At 39.0% G+C, this 16,613-nt stretch overlaps 1 long non-coding RNA gene across 4 annotated transcripts in view; it reads right to left on the bottom strand.

Moving 5' to 3' along the window:
* Positions 1-419: 419 nt before the first annotated feature.
* LOC145668045 (uncharacterized) overlaps positions 420-16,613 on the bottom strand; it is a 316,452-nt gene continuing 300,258 nt past the window's right edge. For 2 of the 4 annotated variants that reach the window (XR_014127959.1, XR_014127958.1), the window contains one exon: positions 428-535. This is a non-coding gene — a long non-coding RNA (uncharacterized LOC145668045). Of the gene's footprint in view, positions 536-16,613 lie in introns of all 4 variants that reach the window. The other 2 variants (XR_014127960.1, XR_014127961.1) reach the window with 2 other exon arrangements.

The following is a 16,613-nucleotide window of genomic DNA, read 5'->3' as shown; positions in this document are numbered from 1 at the left end:
TATTATGGTGTTCCTTTCCTTCGGGCACTTGAGAAAAGTTGCCTTTAACTTCCGAGCCCTATATATGATACTGAAAATATTAAGAAAGAAAAAACTCATACTTGCCTGAATAATTAGGTTCTGAACTTATAAACAGTTGTAGTTTGCATATATTTTTTTCTTTTAATACAGTGCTTGGTTTGTCAACATAGCTTTTACATAGTATGATTTTATCAAAAGCCATCATGGAGCTATTTCAGATTTAAAATATATGCATGATAAAGCAAAGTGGCCTCAACTCGATCACAAGTTAAATTAGATTTTTTAAAAAATCCAAGTGCAAAAATGTTTATATATATTCTATTAACCGTAACTTGGTGCAACTACGCTGTAATTTTACGGAAATAGTAGGAAATAGTACAACATTGATAACAACTGATTATATATCTATACATTTATTTCTTATTAAATATAAAAAGTAATCTACAAGATGGTTGTATTTTTTTTCCCTTAATTTACTTTCTCCGATAATTCCTTGGCCTCAGTCCTCTGCATCCTGTAAAGAGAAGTTTTAAAAGTAATATAGTAAGTGCAGACACTAAATCAATCTATTTAATCTAAATCACAGCAATATTCTTAGCATAGTTTGAGATTAAGAATTTAAATATGCTGCATCCAAATTATATATGCCATACCATTTTCACCGGAAACAAAGCTAAAGACTATTATTTAAGCTCAGTAAATCACCACCATAAGCATCTCTGAAATAAGATTTCTTAGGGCAATCCTGTGCAAACGTGTGTTGAAAACACGGGTAGAATATCTCATGAATAAATGATACTAAATGCACTGACCTTGAATGACATTGACAAGTGTGGGTTTAAGTACACGTAAAACTGAGTTATTACAACAGGAGTAAATGTATGAGCACGCTTGTTCACCCCGTGCTCATTCGTATGGACAGTGAAGGATGAGAGTAAACTGAAGACTGGATGCGGTAAGAACTATGATAAGTGAATTTGGTAGAGAAATTGAGGTGAATGTTCACGGATGATCGAAACACTACACTTCGAATGCCTTCTGAAAAGTTCAAAATGAAGACGAAAGCTGTGAGGCAACGCATAACGAAGAGAAATCTAGCACAAATGGAAGTTTTATGTTACCTAAGCTAGGGGAAGTGGGTTGAAAGTAAGAAACAATATTCTGAGAAGCAAGCAAGCCGAAAAAGATTCATTTTTGTGGCATGAACAACCAATGAAAAACGTTGCCTTTTCCATATTATTAATTGTATATAACTGGCTGATCTCTACCACGTTATGCAAGATAGGCAGAAGTATATACAGTAGTGCACTCTGTATTCCTCTCTGCTAGCGGCCGAGGATGGTTTTGAGTACGAAATGCAAATAAATTACGTATCTGCCCTTGAAATTATATTAATTTTCATACAAATTAAACGTTATGGGGTTCAGATCCGACGGACTTCCTGTCAGTGCACCCCTGACTTATATGACTCACAGTGAAACAAGTTTATAAATCTTAATGCTATCAAGTACAATGGCATTATTAATAAATTTATTTAGATATTCATATTTCAAGTCATGTTACTAGATACTGAGACACTGGAAGACTAAGTACTGCTTAAAATTTAACCCAAAATATGCAAAAACACCGGGCAAATTTGTGTAAGAAAATAACATCCTATATCCTAGATAAGCGATCGGCAAAATCCATATTCTCTGTCTGGGTGCCTGCAAATCGCATAGTGCAATGACGGGACATCGGATTATCCTCCTTCCTAACTGAGCGTTGCAATCCTGACGTATTTTTTTAACTAACATAATGTACATTTTTAATTTATACAATACTAGTAACGGGACAATACTAGTAAGATTCTTAAGAAACATTTCTTTTACTATCAATGTGTCAATTTCTTTTTATCACCAGGTGGTACAGTGTTCCACATAAATATCGCAACTCTATAGTAGTACAATACTTTATTTTATGCATTTGAAATAAATATGTCGCTGGTTACCTGCCTATCAGGCGTTAGTTTAATGTTAGATTGATTATGTAGCAACCTGCAGAACATTGATTTCAAATGTGTTGCATAAGATAAAATCTTAAGACTGTAGTCGAGTTGCGATATTTATGTTGAACACTGTAAAAGACGAAAAACAAAAATGAAATGTTCTTCTCTTTTCCGTCGATATTAACCTTAAAAAAAATTAAAAGGTTTGTTTGTGTCATATATAACTTACTAAAAAAGTCTACAAATTTCTAATAGTTTGTAAAGTACATAATCGTTTTCGCACAATAAGTAAAAGGTTTTAAAGATCATGAAATCTCAAACAACCCCGAATCGCCCAGTTTTGTTCTAGTGTCCCCTTTGGAAATGAGAACGCCGCTGGAGAGCGTTAATATACACGTTGAGAATAGGTGTGTATAAATTATAGAGAATAAAGTTGAAAGAATGACTACGTCAAATGATGATGATGATGATGATGATGATGATTATTATTATTATTATTATTATTATTATTATTATTATTATTATTATTATTATTATTTACTGCTTATAAATTACCTACGAGAGCAAACACATTTTACACTCCGTTAGCTACTCGCACATACTTCAAGGTAAATGCACAGTTCCGCATCTCCTTGCCAGCTAGGTCCGAAGTATGCAAAAATGTCCGCCCTGCTGCCGACTTCTGATGTAGATCATAGTGAGAATTTAAAGCTTGGAGACCACTTGTTAACCGTTCTTATTTTGAAAACTGCTGCAAAATTGTGTGTAAATGTTAAAATAAAGGCTTACGAATACATAAAAACCAAACATCAGAGGTGATACGTACTTTCGTAACCCCCTTGTTTTGACGTGGTGCAGCCAATCGCTTATCGCTTCCCTGATTTGCTCCTCCGAATACTCAGGATATAATTTCTTTGCAGATGTTACAAGAAAATGTACATATGACTATGTTGATATATATGAATTATACATTCATTAGTAAACTTAAATCCTAAAATAAGAACATCAAAAGTGAGAAAAGAAACCCTAACAACAATTTTGGTATGCAATCCTTTTCCGTCTGAATGATACCTTGGTAATGAGATGATATTTGCTGTATTTACGAGAGTATTATACTTCACGCAATTTTTATACGGAACAGATAAAGAAAAACTATTTCGCATACAGCGTACAGAGAAGTTTATGCTCCGATTTCCCCCCCCCTCTCCCACTGCCTCTCTGTATTGAAGATTGCTGAAATTGTCATTCCCAGCAGTGAGTCACTCACCACACCAATGACTCCCCTCTCAATCTAATTGACATTTTTATTATTTGCAGCAATTGTCAGTAATTTTTTTAAGTAAATGAAAAAGTGCAGTTTTCGCGTGTAACCAAAAAATCGTGTGTCTACCTTTTAGCTTTAGTAACTTTCCAAGCCAACTTATACAATTGATTATTTTCTGTACTTAATTCACATAGTAAAACCGAGCGAGCAATATTGAGTGAAGACGGGTCAGTAGCCCCAGGGCACGTTTCCTCTATTACAAGTCGATGGAGAGGGGGGTCAGTATTCTAAGAACATTGATCTCTAAACTTAAGCCGGAAAAGATTTACTTTGAGTCGCACAGTGACTTCGGCTGTCAAGGGTAGTCATTTGTCCAAATTGTCATAAAGGTGGAGGGCTAAATGTTAAGCCATACCAATTTTAGAAAATTTACAGGTATAGAATTTGTTAATTTCTCTGCAAACAAGAAGTAAATGTGAGGTAAGTACAATTTCTTTTAATGCAGAAACTCATTGTATTTATTTGTTTGTAGTAGACTTTTATGAGGGACTATGTCAGGAGGCGCAAAGGGACTATTACGCGGAACGGTACATCTTTGACCGACCTTCCAACTCCAACTGGTATGAGTTAACATAAATACCAAGGTAGACGACAATGAGCCCTGTAAGAAGAAAATTTACTTTGGGTCACAGAGTGACTTAAGTCGCGTCTAATCCGCCCTACTATTACTACTACTATTTCTTCTACTAATTTCGAGAACAGAACATAACAAGCCCTGCGAGGCTTCTGACCCGCCCTACTACTAGCGACCAGGGTTTGAAAAAACCCGGGCTTTTTTTGAAAAAGCCCAACCCACATGGGCCCATATGGGTTTTTTCGGGTATTTTCGGGTTTAATCGGTTTTTTTCGAATCATATCAATGTCTTTGGGCTAAAAGTGTTAAAATATGATTTATATTTCAAGATTGTCATTGTCACAAGTTGCAACAATTTTCTACTCACTGCTCTTTTGAAAAAATTGCCGCCATTTTGAAATTTTACATTCGATTGCCGAGAAACTCTGTACAGCAAATTTAGCGTAACTCGTGCTTTTACCGTCGAAATTTCAACTTAAAAGACTGAAAATTGCGCTTCGTAGGGTGGATAATCGCTGTTTTGAAAAAATTGCCGCCATTTTGATATTTTACGTTGGTATGCCGCCAAAATCAATACACGAAATTTACAGTGTCTCGTGCTTGTACTCTGAAAATTTTAACTTAAAAGGCCGGAAGTTGTACCCTGTAGTGTGTGTGGTAGACGCAGACAAACGTGTTGAGTTTGTTTTGTGTTTAACGTCCCTTTCAGCAGCGAGGCTATATGAGACGGTACCTACTGATTAACATGGAATCCGAACCACATGAGCTTCCTCCGCGAAGCAAACCTGGGTCTCCCACGCCGAAGACGCGTACACTAACCGCTTAGCCATGAAGGAGCTCGGCAGACAAACGAACAAATGTAGATCAAGTCATCCAGAAGCCTGACTGACCATCTCCAAATATGAATACCAAAAAGGGTCTATTAATTTAAAACAAAGATACAATTCATGTTATATGAAATAAATAAATGTTTGAAAATGTCTTATATGAAATTAACATCTTCCAGCGTAAATAAACCTCCCATATTTTCTCCATGAGAATACGGACACCTCAGATCCCCCCTCAACTTTCCAACACAATGTAATGAACTGTAGTCTGGTTATGAACAAAAGTATAATAGGCCGCGGTGGCTCAGTAGTAGAGCGTTCACCTCTGGTGCATGGGGTCCCTAGTTCGATCCCAGCTCGCGCCAAGTGAGCTTTGTGGTGGACAAACACCTTGTGCGTGGGTTTTCTGGGAATCTTACGTTTCCTCCCACTTTCTTCATTCCGTCATTTCATTCATTTCTCATCATCACCGTCACCTTGAGCATAGCAGGCATAACCGTGAGACTAAAACTAAAAGGTTTAATTTAATTTAATTTATTTTTTCAAGAATATAATAGGCGAAAGTTCACTAAGCACCAGCTGCTTTTCTCTCTTCGTACCCTGCAATTAATTGTACGGACTGAAGATGCCTAGAAACTTAAGATGTGCTATAAAAATGCTTTACAGGTAAACAATATGCAAATTATTTAAATCAGTGGTACAATCTACCTTCAATATTCTTCGCGCGTTTAGCAATATTTATTTACATGGCTGTATTTGCCAAAATTACGTTCGACAGTCTAATCTGATGAAAAGCTTATTTTTCTCCTTGTGTCGTGTGTAATTGTCAGGACCAGATTTACATTTTTCTAAGACCTGGACCAAAGCACAATTCTGTGCCCTAGCCTCTGAAAAAAATTATAATTCTTGTTAACTTATCTAATGTGTTGCTGGAGAAAAGGTCAGTCACCTTCCGTGTGTTTGTAAATATAGAAACACTCAAAGCCATCATTTTTTTTAATGTTCCGGAAAGTATCCGAGTTTCCATAAAGTGCAATGGAAGAAGCAGCATTGAAAATTTCGCTCCGTATGAAGTCGAACAGGGTGGTATAATAACTTCCTCGAAACTGTTACCTGCAACACCGTACTGTTCATTCACTCATTACAGGATTTCCAGCCAATGTCAGATTTTTTTTGTTTACTTTTCGAATAAGCTGATATTGATAGCAGAAATGGAACGGAGTTAAAATACGGGACATTTCCCTGTCACGACTAAATTTACGGGGACGCGGGACACTCGGGCCCAAAAACGGGACTGTCCCGTTTTTTTACGGGACGTATGGCAAGCTTAAGAGTAAAATAAATAGTTTTATTGTTGAAGTATTCATTTCCGATCCTTCTGCGTTTAATTTCCCGAGCACTTCTTTCACGGTGTGTACATCAAAACTTCTACTAGTACGGAAATTTGAACTCAGCACTTGAAATAGTAAGCGGTACATAGTCTTTGGAACCCAGAGCATGAAGCTTCTTAAATTTGACAAGAATTTTTACCCTGTTGCTGGTGTTGATTCTACAGAATAATTATTTGAAGAGTAGCAACAAATTACTGAACTAAACTGTTATTGTTGGAGAACCAAATTTTAGTTGAAGAAACTTGTGTTTTACATCAAAGGTAAGAAATAATACTAATAGTTTTACTAATGTATTTACATATGTACTATTAGTACCGGCACCTATGATCTTAAACCCATCAAACATATGAGTGATAACGTCCCTCGGTGTCACCCAGTCGACGAGCACACTATTCACGGAAAATATTTTCTAAAGTACAAAATTGCTTATTTTACTTCAAATAGGCTATCAGCATAATCCATACATTAATTTGTTCTATAACTATCTCAAGCTAAGGTATTTTTTCTTAAATTCATTCAGTGCATGCAGAACTTTACAAAGGTCGTATGTTGAATGTTGTTGTCTACCTTAACGTGAAAGCCTCTAATTCGCCCAAGGAAAGTCTAAAATCTGACGAAAATCACTTACAATGTGATCACCTTAGATGTACCAATAATATACTAAAAAATAGGTCAAAAAACCCAGGTGGGTTTTAAAGTGTGTTTTTTCAGGTGGGTCCAACCCGAAAAAACCCACCGGGTTTTCTCGGGCTAGCGACCCAAAGTAAAGAGTTACCATAAGTCTTCTAACCCCCTTCCCTCGCAACAGGGTTGGCAAAAACCATAGTTTTTATTGAAAAAAACAAAAAAACAGTTTTTTTTGGTTTAAACCAGTTTTTTTGTTTAAATAATTTACTCTATGTATTTTTATTAGATATGGACAGAAATTAGTTTGTTTCGCCTTGGTGTAATTATGCAACAACAAGGTTATGCGGGAAGGGGTCACATAAGCTTAAAGCGGAATCCAAACTGCTTCTCGGCTTACATCCAAGAGAAATTGTCCCTCTGGACACGAAACCGGGGCTAATTGGTCACAAATGTAATTGCCGACTCACTCACGAAGGACTCTTGATAAAAATACGTTGTACTGATCTTTACATAGGTCTGCTTGTTAATACAATTGTCAAGAGTCATTTCAGAAGGACTAAAAGACAAACAGTTGCTGTACACAAGTAAAAACATTATACAGAATTATATATATAAATCGGGAAACTCCCGCCTTAGCCATTGGGAAAAATCCTGTTATTTAAATGTATTTGTGTGTAAAATTTGAAGGTCAACGTATCATAATCACTACGCTAAAACTGAGGTATTAAATTAAAAATTGGGTATGTAGATATTTAATAAAATTAAAACCAAGTGAAATCCAAGCTGATGTTGGAAGCTACGTAGGCAGTTGATAAATTTTGCCAATTTCTATCAATATGTTTAAGCAACCTTGGCTTCTTTATAAAACAAGTAGAAATATATAATTTGGTTTCATTTCGTATGTTTAGGCTTAAATTCCTTACGAAATACCAACGTTATCACGGAGAACACTTTCGCTTAAAGACACACCTCTAATTGCTACTTGGTTCACACTTGAAAGATGGGTTCGTCCGAGAATTGAACACAGGACCCCTCGATTAAAAGGTGAAAAGTAGATAAACGTAATGCGGATGGTTTGATATGTGGAAACGTCACCATGAAGTTCACATGATTTAAACATTTTTCGTTCTTTTTTTTCTTTGGTTTAAACCAGTTGTTTTTTTTTTAAAAAAAACAGTTGGTTTAAACCACCTTGCTTTAAACCAGCGAACCCTGCCTCGCAGAGTTATATTTTGTGAAGTAAGTCACAGTGGAGATGTTACATTTGTGACCTACAGTAAAGAGTTGCCCTTAAGCCATATCCTGAATCAATTTGAGCTATATTCAGATAATATTCTTTTCAAATATTGCATGTTGCAGTAAGGTCTTCAAATGTTTGTATGGGTTCACTCGAGCAGACGGTTCTACCGAAAACAAAATTTATAGGTAAAATACGATGTGAAATACTTTTCGTAAAAGAAGCAGAGTGTAAATATAAGTAATTTCTGTCAGTGGATAGCATATTGAAATACATTTTCAATGGTACTGAACGTATTCTACATGTAACTATTTACTGAAGCGGAAGAATACAAGAATGCGAAGAAGGTGAAAATAAACCGCGGGAATGTTCCGTTCGTGTTAGCAATGGACGACTGCGATAGATGTAATGTAAGCATACGATTTTATTACGAAGAATTGTGTGATAAAGAGCGTCGTATTATAGTTTTTCAAGCGTCGTGGTAGATTGAAACATACAATCAACTGTGCGAAGTGTAGAAAAGTAAAAATTCAGAGCAGACGAATTTCTCCTCGCAGCAGACCATTTGTACGCGGGAAAGCAGTAAAGCCATTTTGAAGTTGAGAATTACTACTATTATATAAGTGTTTTTGAAGGTAAAAATTATTGCAGAGATTTAATGTACGTTTCCACTATCCTCGTTTATGCGTATGCCCTTGTTGTGTAGAAGGCCGAGTTCCTTCTCCTTCATCTGCATATCAAAATGCAGATGAGTGCACATTTGCATATCATTATTTAAATATATATTAATTTGTGGTCAAATTTATTTCTTCGTAATTTGTATTCATGTTAAATATTGTCTTGTTATTATGAATATAAATGGGTAAACACCGAGCGTAATACGAGAGTATTAATACAATATTGTTGTATATTGTATGTAATTATGTATGTTATTTCCTTTATAGGCTAGTAATCATTTATTTCTTGCGTGCATCTTATTACCGGGACATTTTGTTGTATATATTACATATGTTAATGAAGTGAGATATGTTTACCATACTATTCTACATACGATTAATTAAAGGAGAAATCATATCATTTACTACGGATTCTTATAGGGAAGTTTGAACTTTGGGGGTACCGCGCTACATGAACAGAGATTTTTTTCTGGCGACATTTGTCTGCATCGAGAACTGCATGTGAGGTCTATGACAACTCACAAGTGAAGAAATCACTAAATGAGCGAGAGAAGATGACTCATTAAGTAAAGAAAGTATCCTGTTCACTTCCTCTTGTATAGCAATGCTGGGATGGATACATTGCTGACTGACGCTCAACATGCTTTGTTGAAAAAGTCGTAAAATTTTTAGCGTCAATATGATAGATTTTGAATTTGTAAAGGTGAGATTTTCACACCTTTTAAAAGAATTTGTCGAGTAGCAAGCTCGTAGCGTCTCCCCACCCCTTGTTCGTTGGCCGTATGCGAGCGGACCTTAGTATTTCTCCCAGGATGCACTGCAGTTTTGAAAATTTGTATTTTATTTTGATTCATTTTATATGTAAAATATTAATATTAACGTATTACGCTCACCAGTTCTTGGAAAGACCGTTCAAAATTCATGACTATATTTGTCAACGTGTTTCCCTTCGTTCAAGACATTTGGATCTGGTATATTTTCAAAATTAATAGTAAACTAAAATGTTTCTCTCTCTCTCTCTTGCAAACATGGCTACAGGGGTTGGTAGCAGACAGTTTGGGGGAAGCCAAAGGAAATGGGACTTCCTTCTAATATCCAGAGAGATGACAGTTTTGTATATATGTATCAATGTAATCTATATATATTTTTCTTTATTTTTGTATTTCTTATCATGTGAAACTATAATGCAAAGTGTTGTTTTTAAGTGAAAATAGTAAATGTTTACATGCTAGTGCTATGGACTTCTGTTTGGTTCAGGAGTTTTCAAAGTGACCGCTCTCTGACGTGAGGGCAGCACCTCTCAAGAGGTGGCTGGCAGAATGTGCAGGCAGGAGTTAGTTTCTGTGGGCTGTACGTAGGAGACCACCCACGATATCTTGCCTGGGGCATCAAACCCTTTGTGGGAAATTTCCGAGAAGAGCGAGTCCACAATTTTCTAAGAATACTTGGGTTTAATAACCTTGTTCGTGTGCTGAGCAGGGGAGTTGTTAGATAGATATCGAAGAGTACACTTCGAACCATCGTGTGTGAAGTTTAAAAAAAAAACAACCCAGTTTAAAAAAAAAATTGAAATGTTTGAATTTTTTTGTGCCTATGATTTTTGTGTCTTGGTAATCTGTGTTTAGAGAATTCAGGCTTATTAGATTTTAGGGGGGAAGTAAACTTTTGTATTTTATTTTATTTCATTAATGGTCGTAACGAGAGCACAGGCTCGTCAGATTGTAAACATGGAAGATACGAGTGATAGTATGGTTGTAGCGCAGAGCACTAACGAGCGCACCGGAAGTGTGGGAGAAAACACTGATGTGGTGGAAACAGTTCCGCCATCCACCGGTAGGGAACCAGAAGTGCCTTTTCGGGAAGAAATTAACGAACCGACTATCAATACGAGTAAGGAAGATAACCCAGCCTGTAATGAAATTAGTACTATCGGAAATATGAGTAGTTTAAATCTTGCGGCCATTTTAGGGGAAATTTTGCAGGGCCAAAAGAAATTAGAGGAGAGTGCCAAAAGTTTAGAGAATAAGTTAGAGTCCAAATTAGAAGAAAGTTCTAAGAAATTAGAAAATAATGCGAAGAACCTGGAGGCAAAATTAGAGTCTAAGTTAGAAGAAAGTTCAAGAAGCTCAGAGAAATTAGAGAGGAAAATAGAAGAAAGTAACAGCAATTTGGGAAACAGCTGTCAGAGGCTAGAACAGAGAATAGAGACCGGCCTGGAGCAGGTGCATAGGGAGACGTGAGACATGCACCAACGTCTCGAACAGGCGATCGAGTCCAGTAATGCTCGTCTCGAACTCCAGTTGGAGACTGTGAGTTCGAGACTTGAGCACACCGAGCGCGAATTAACTGAGCGGTTGGAGGTCACCACCGTGGGGTTAAGGGGGGAGATTGACGGCGCTCGAGAAGACCTAACTTCCCGCGTTGCGGTGACGGCCAGTAAATTGGAGGAAAACTACAACGAACTGAATGAGAGTTTACAGCGTGTCTCGTCTCGTGTCGAACAGACCACGCTAAGTTTAAATAATCAGGTCAGGAGAATGGAGGTGAGCTTCGCTTCCCAACTTGCCAGAGTTAGGGGGAAAATCGAGCAAGAGACGCAACTTGAGGAGATCAGATCTGAGTGCAATGGTAGCAACCGTCAGATGCACGACACCGTGCAAGATGTCTGCACTCAACTTGAGAAGAAAATGGAGGAGTGGAAGAACTCTGTACAGAAAGAGACGAGCGAGGTGATCGAGGGACGTCTCGCAAACATTTCTATTTCTTCCACTCAGGAAACACCACCATCACAGAATAACTCCTCGAGGCGCGACTTGCCCGGTTCTCAACCTGGGAACCTGGAACAATCCCACGAGACAGATCCTGTACCATCGACGTCTCGCTCATGTACTCATGAGACGAGACAGAATCTGGCCACTGCACTAGGTCTCATTCACAGAGCCGTAACTCTGCCAGTTTACATGGGAACGGAATCTGAGATTGAGACATATAACTTCATTCAGGATCTTGACCGTTATTTTGAAGTCACTGGGGTACCAGAGGATCTGCGACTCAGTTTCTTACCTAGGGCGCTGAGGAACACGTCCTACCAATGGTTCCAAGTAAACCGTAGTAAGATCCAGTCATATGATGATTTTGTTAGAGAGTTCAAGCACTGTTATTTAAGCGAGGATAGACTAGCGAATTTGCGGCCCAACATACTCACGTCTCATTTTGACAGTCGTGTGCACAAATCCCCAGCAGAATATCTGCTGGATTTGCTGCACAAAATTAGTATTTTAGAACCGAGGATGACCGACTCGACCCTTTTGAAATTTCTTCCTAGGCACTTTCCCAATTCGTTATTTCGGGCTATTGTCTCGTCTCGCCCGAAAACCAGAGCAGAATTGCTTAACTTGGTGCAGGAACTGCAGTCCTCGATGACGAATCGAGAACAGTTTTTCCAGCATAACCCAAGGAAGGGGGTCAACATGCTCCAGGTGAGCATGGACAATGACAGAAATAGCTCCCCCGGCCATAGCGGTAAGCAGCTGGCTCGTACGCAAACAAGGCGATCACGAGAAAACCAGCGTCCTTACCAAAGACGAGGCAACAGACAGCAAAATCATAACAACCAGCGCTCGCCACCCCGTAATCAGAGCAACGGGAGTGGGTCGTCTGGTTGGTCACGTGGTGGGAACTCCCACACCCACCAAAACACTCGTGTAGCCCGCGGTAGGAGGGGAGGAATTAGCAACACGGAAACACAGAGACGGAACTCCTTTAGAGGGGAGGAAGAGATCCAGTTACTGGAGCGTTATGACCGTGCGCCCCTTCACCCAACCAAAATAATGTTACCAGGAGTAACCAACCCTCATCTCCCCCTTCCAGGGAATGAGAATTGTCCGCACGTACTTGCGGCAACGGTAGATTGGACACGAAGAGAACTTGTTCAACCGAGTTGACACAATTATATCCCAAGTATGTGCGTAAGTCAGTAACCTGTTTTGGAAATGTAAACATAGAGAATTCTTGCGAGACTGCAGTGAAGGACTTTTATACTTCAGAAGAAAAAGAAGAAGAAAATTGTGATTTTTGTTTAAAAATAAAGAACACGAAGCATTTTGACAAAGGCAATTTAGAAAAGAAATTAGTTTTATTAAGTAGGAACGGAGAACCCATCGACTTAGACAGGGAAATATACGAGGAAGCTAACGGCATTTTTAAGAACCTCTTTGACACTAGTAATGAACCATTACCAGCGAATAACGTCATTTCACTACCAGAAATTAATGTTTGTTTATTTGGCAAGGATGTAAATTGTCTTTTGGATACAGGAGCGACCTGCTCCGCCATTTCTAAGGAATTTTGGGACTCCGTCTCAAATAGCCATCCACCACCCGCATTTTTGAGTGCGAAGAATATAAGGATAACGTCGGCTTTTGGAAATAAAGCAGCGACTTTAGTAGGCCAAACTCTGTTAGTCATTGTGATACAAGGGAAGGAATACCATACGTTGGGTATCATTATTTCAGGTTTAAATAGGTCTTTGATATTAGGATCCAACTTTTTCACAGAATCTCGTGCCGTGTTAGACTATGACACCGGCCTTCTACATCTAAAACATCCACATGATGTAGAAGTAGCATTCAGATCTGTAGATTACGAGACTGAAGATCTAGTAGTTCGATGTTTGGAGTGGAATGGTGAGTGCTGCAGACCATTTAGTTTAATGGATGAAATTGAGAATGTCAATTTTGATTTTTCCCCGTCAGACGAAAGACGGAAGGCCATAAGGGTTCATGCACAAGATGAGTATAAGACCTCCAGAGAGCCGGCCACTCGTGCACCAAACTTGGATGATGGAAGATTCCCAAGTGCCCAAGAATTGGCGAATCATGTATTCCCACCAGAAGAGTGGATGAAAGTAAAGACTCGCGCCACCCATTCAGATATAGAAGAGTTTATATCGAACTACTCAGATCTCTCAGCCTCACAGAGAGAAAGTTTGAAAGCTGTGCTGCTCAAGCATCAAGCTTTGTTTGATGTCAAGCCAGGTTGCATAGCTAACTACGTGCATGAGATTGGAGTAACGGACGAACGTCCAATCAAGACCAAACTTTATCCTTACCCTAAGCGTTACAGAAATTTAGTATCCAATGAAATTTCGAGATGGCTCGCATGGGGTGTGATAAGAGAGCAACCTACAGCATATATCAATCCACTGGTAGTGACAGCAAAGAGCGATGGACGTATACGTGTATGTATCGACGGTCGAGCTTTGGCTAAGATTTCTGGTGATTTATCAGACCGATCAATGCCTCCCTTGTCTGTTCTCCAAGACATCTGCGATAATTCTTGGTTCAGTTGCGTAGATGCAACTGAGATGTTCCTTCAGATTAAAGTCAAAGAAAGTGATCAAAAGTATTTAGGATTTTTACATGAAGGTATTTTCTACGTGTTTCAGAAATTACCTTTCGGTACGAAACAGAGCCTTGCTTCATGTGTTCGAGCACTTGATATGCTTATTGGAACTGAAGCGCGAGAGTACTGCGGCGCGTATGTCGATGATCTTATAGTAGCCGACAGGAGCTTCAGTGAACATCTTGTACACCTCGACATAGTGTTGGGTTTACTCACTGCAGGTGGCCTAACTCTCAGGCTGAGGAAGTGTAACTCTGCAAGAAAGAAATTAAACATACTTGGTTTCGAACTTTCTCAACACGGAATTGGAAAAGATCCGGAGAAAGTGAAGTCGGTGTTAGAATTTAGAACACCGAGAAATGTGAAGGAACTGCGTTCCTTTATTGGTTACTGCCAATACTACCGGTGCTTCAGTAGAAGGTACTCCGAAGTTCTCCATCCGTTGTTCAGTCTACTGAAGAAGAATGTGAGGTTCAAGTGGGAACCCGAACATCAGGCAGCGATGGAGAAGATCAAACAGATCTTCCAAGAAGAAGTAGTATTGAAGACCGTCCTGCCTGATAAACAACTGATCCTAGAATCCGATGCGTGTGATTTTGCGTGTTCTGCTTTATTGTACCAGCGTGATGATAATGATGACATTAGGGTCATAGCTTTCACATCACGTGTGTTCAACGCAGCACAGAAGAACTACTCTGTGACTGAGAAGGAATTTTTTGGACTGATAGGTGGGGTTGTTAAATTTAAGCAGTATCTAGTAGGAACTAAATTTAAAATTCGCAGCGACCACCTTGCTCTTAAGTTTATCCTGTATTGTAGACTTACAAACCAGCGCATCACCCGGTGGGCGATGTTGCTGTCCAATTTTAATTTCGAGTTTGAGTTTGTAAAGTCAAATGAAAATTTGAGTGATTATCACTCAAGGTACCCTCCTCACACAGAAGAAGACCTCAGTGTTGCACGGAAGCCTATCCTCCAGGAGTCGCTGATGACCATACTGACGGAGATTCCTTGTGAGTTGAGAAAGATGATAGCCATACTACCAGAGATGCAGTCTTCTGATCCTGTCTACGGAAAGATCAAGAAAGAAGTAGAAGAGAAGACGAACTCAACAAGAGTGAATGGTGCTTGTCACCGTTTCGAAGTATTGAACGGACGTTTATGTAAACGTGACCGGGAAGGAGTTCGCATATGCATCCCAGAAATGTTAGTAACTCCATTGCTCGATTATTACCATTCAGATCGAGGGCACATGTTGGCCAGTAAGTTTTTTCCACTTCTGACTGAATTTTTCGTATGGCCAAAGATGAGCAAAAGCGTGAGAAAATACTGTGCTTCCTGCGAATTATGTCAGAAGAGCAACCCTCCCCACTGTTATCGTCCGGGACCACTGAATCCCGTCGTCGTGGAGAAGCCAGGCTACCTGGTATGCACAGATTGGCTGGGGCCAATAACTAAAGGAATTGGGGGAGTCCATTAAATTCTTGTCTTCTATGATGCTTTTTCAAAACTTGTAGGGTTATACGCATGTAGAAAAGCAAACACTGCCACCGCAGTAAGAAAGCTGAAGGAATATTTGAAAGTAAACCCTAGTGTGGAACTCGTCTTGACAGACAGAGGGTCACCTTTCCACTCTGAGCGCTGGAAAAATGAGTTAGCAGACCTTGGTATCAGGCACATAACCTCTACACCATATTATCCTCAGGGAGAAATGGCAGAGGTCGCAGTAAAGGCAACCGTACGTTTACTGCGTAAATTGTGTCATGACAACCAAAGATTGTGGCCCAAACAATTGGAGAAAATAGAGAAGTGTTTGAATTTGCGAAACACCTACCACTGGCGTGTCAGCCTATGAATGCCATTTTGGACAGTCTATGTCTAGAGACATAGCCAGGCTCTTTGAAATCCCAGAAGTGGATCAGCGCCATGACGTGCAGTACTATATAGATATCGCTAAGAAAAATCACAAGAAGAATACTGCTGCACGAAAGAGAAATTTTGACAAGTCACACCGTACTGTAGAGTACAACGTGGGTGACCTTGTATTATCTAGAGTTTTCCCGAAGTCGGATGCTCTAGCAGGTGTTTCTAAGAAACTCCTTCTATTTTCGGGCCCATGGAAAATTATCGCTACCACGGGCAAAAACATGTACACGCTAGCGGATCCTGCGACAGATGAGGTCAAGATGACCAGAAATGCTTACTTACTCAAGAAATATGTTGCTAGAGAAGAAGCGAACAACGGTGGTACTGGTACAATAGAGGCGCAGGAATAAATCACACTAGATGCATCGAACACCCGATTATGACGATTTGTGTACATAGTGTAGTGTTACAGTGTTTATTCTAGTGTATTAGTGTATTGTGTGTATATTGGGAACTTATGTATTCAGGTTAAGTAAAGTAGGGCTTCCTGAATTCTCTGCATTTAGCTATTTTGATTATTTGTGTGTAATGATGTTTTCACTGTGTTTATTGTTGTTTTCATGTATTAACTTGTTTATTTACAGGAACAAATAAAATGTGCACCTTGTATGATCTATGT

This window comes from Thermobia domestica, chromosome 13, assembly GCF_964235325.1.
Source record: "Thermobia domestica chromosome 13, izTheDome1.hap1.1, whole genome shotgun sequence".
NCBI classification, from domain to species: Eukaryota; Metazoa; Arthropoda; class Insecta; order Zygentoma; family Lepismatidae; genus Thermobia; species Thermobia domestica.
The sequence above is the reverse complement of the archived record's forward strand: the minus strand, read 5'-3'. Positions and strand labels throughout refer to the sequence as shown.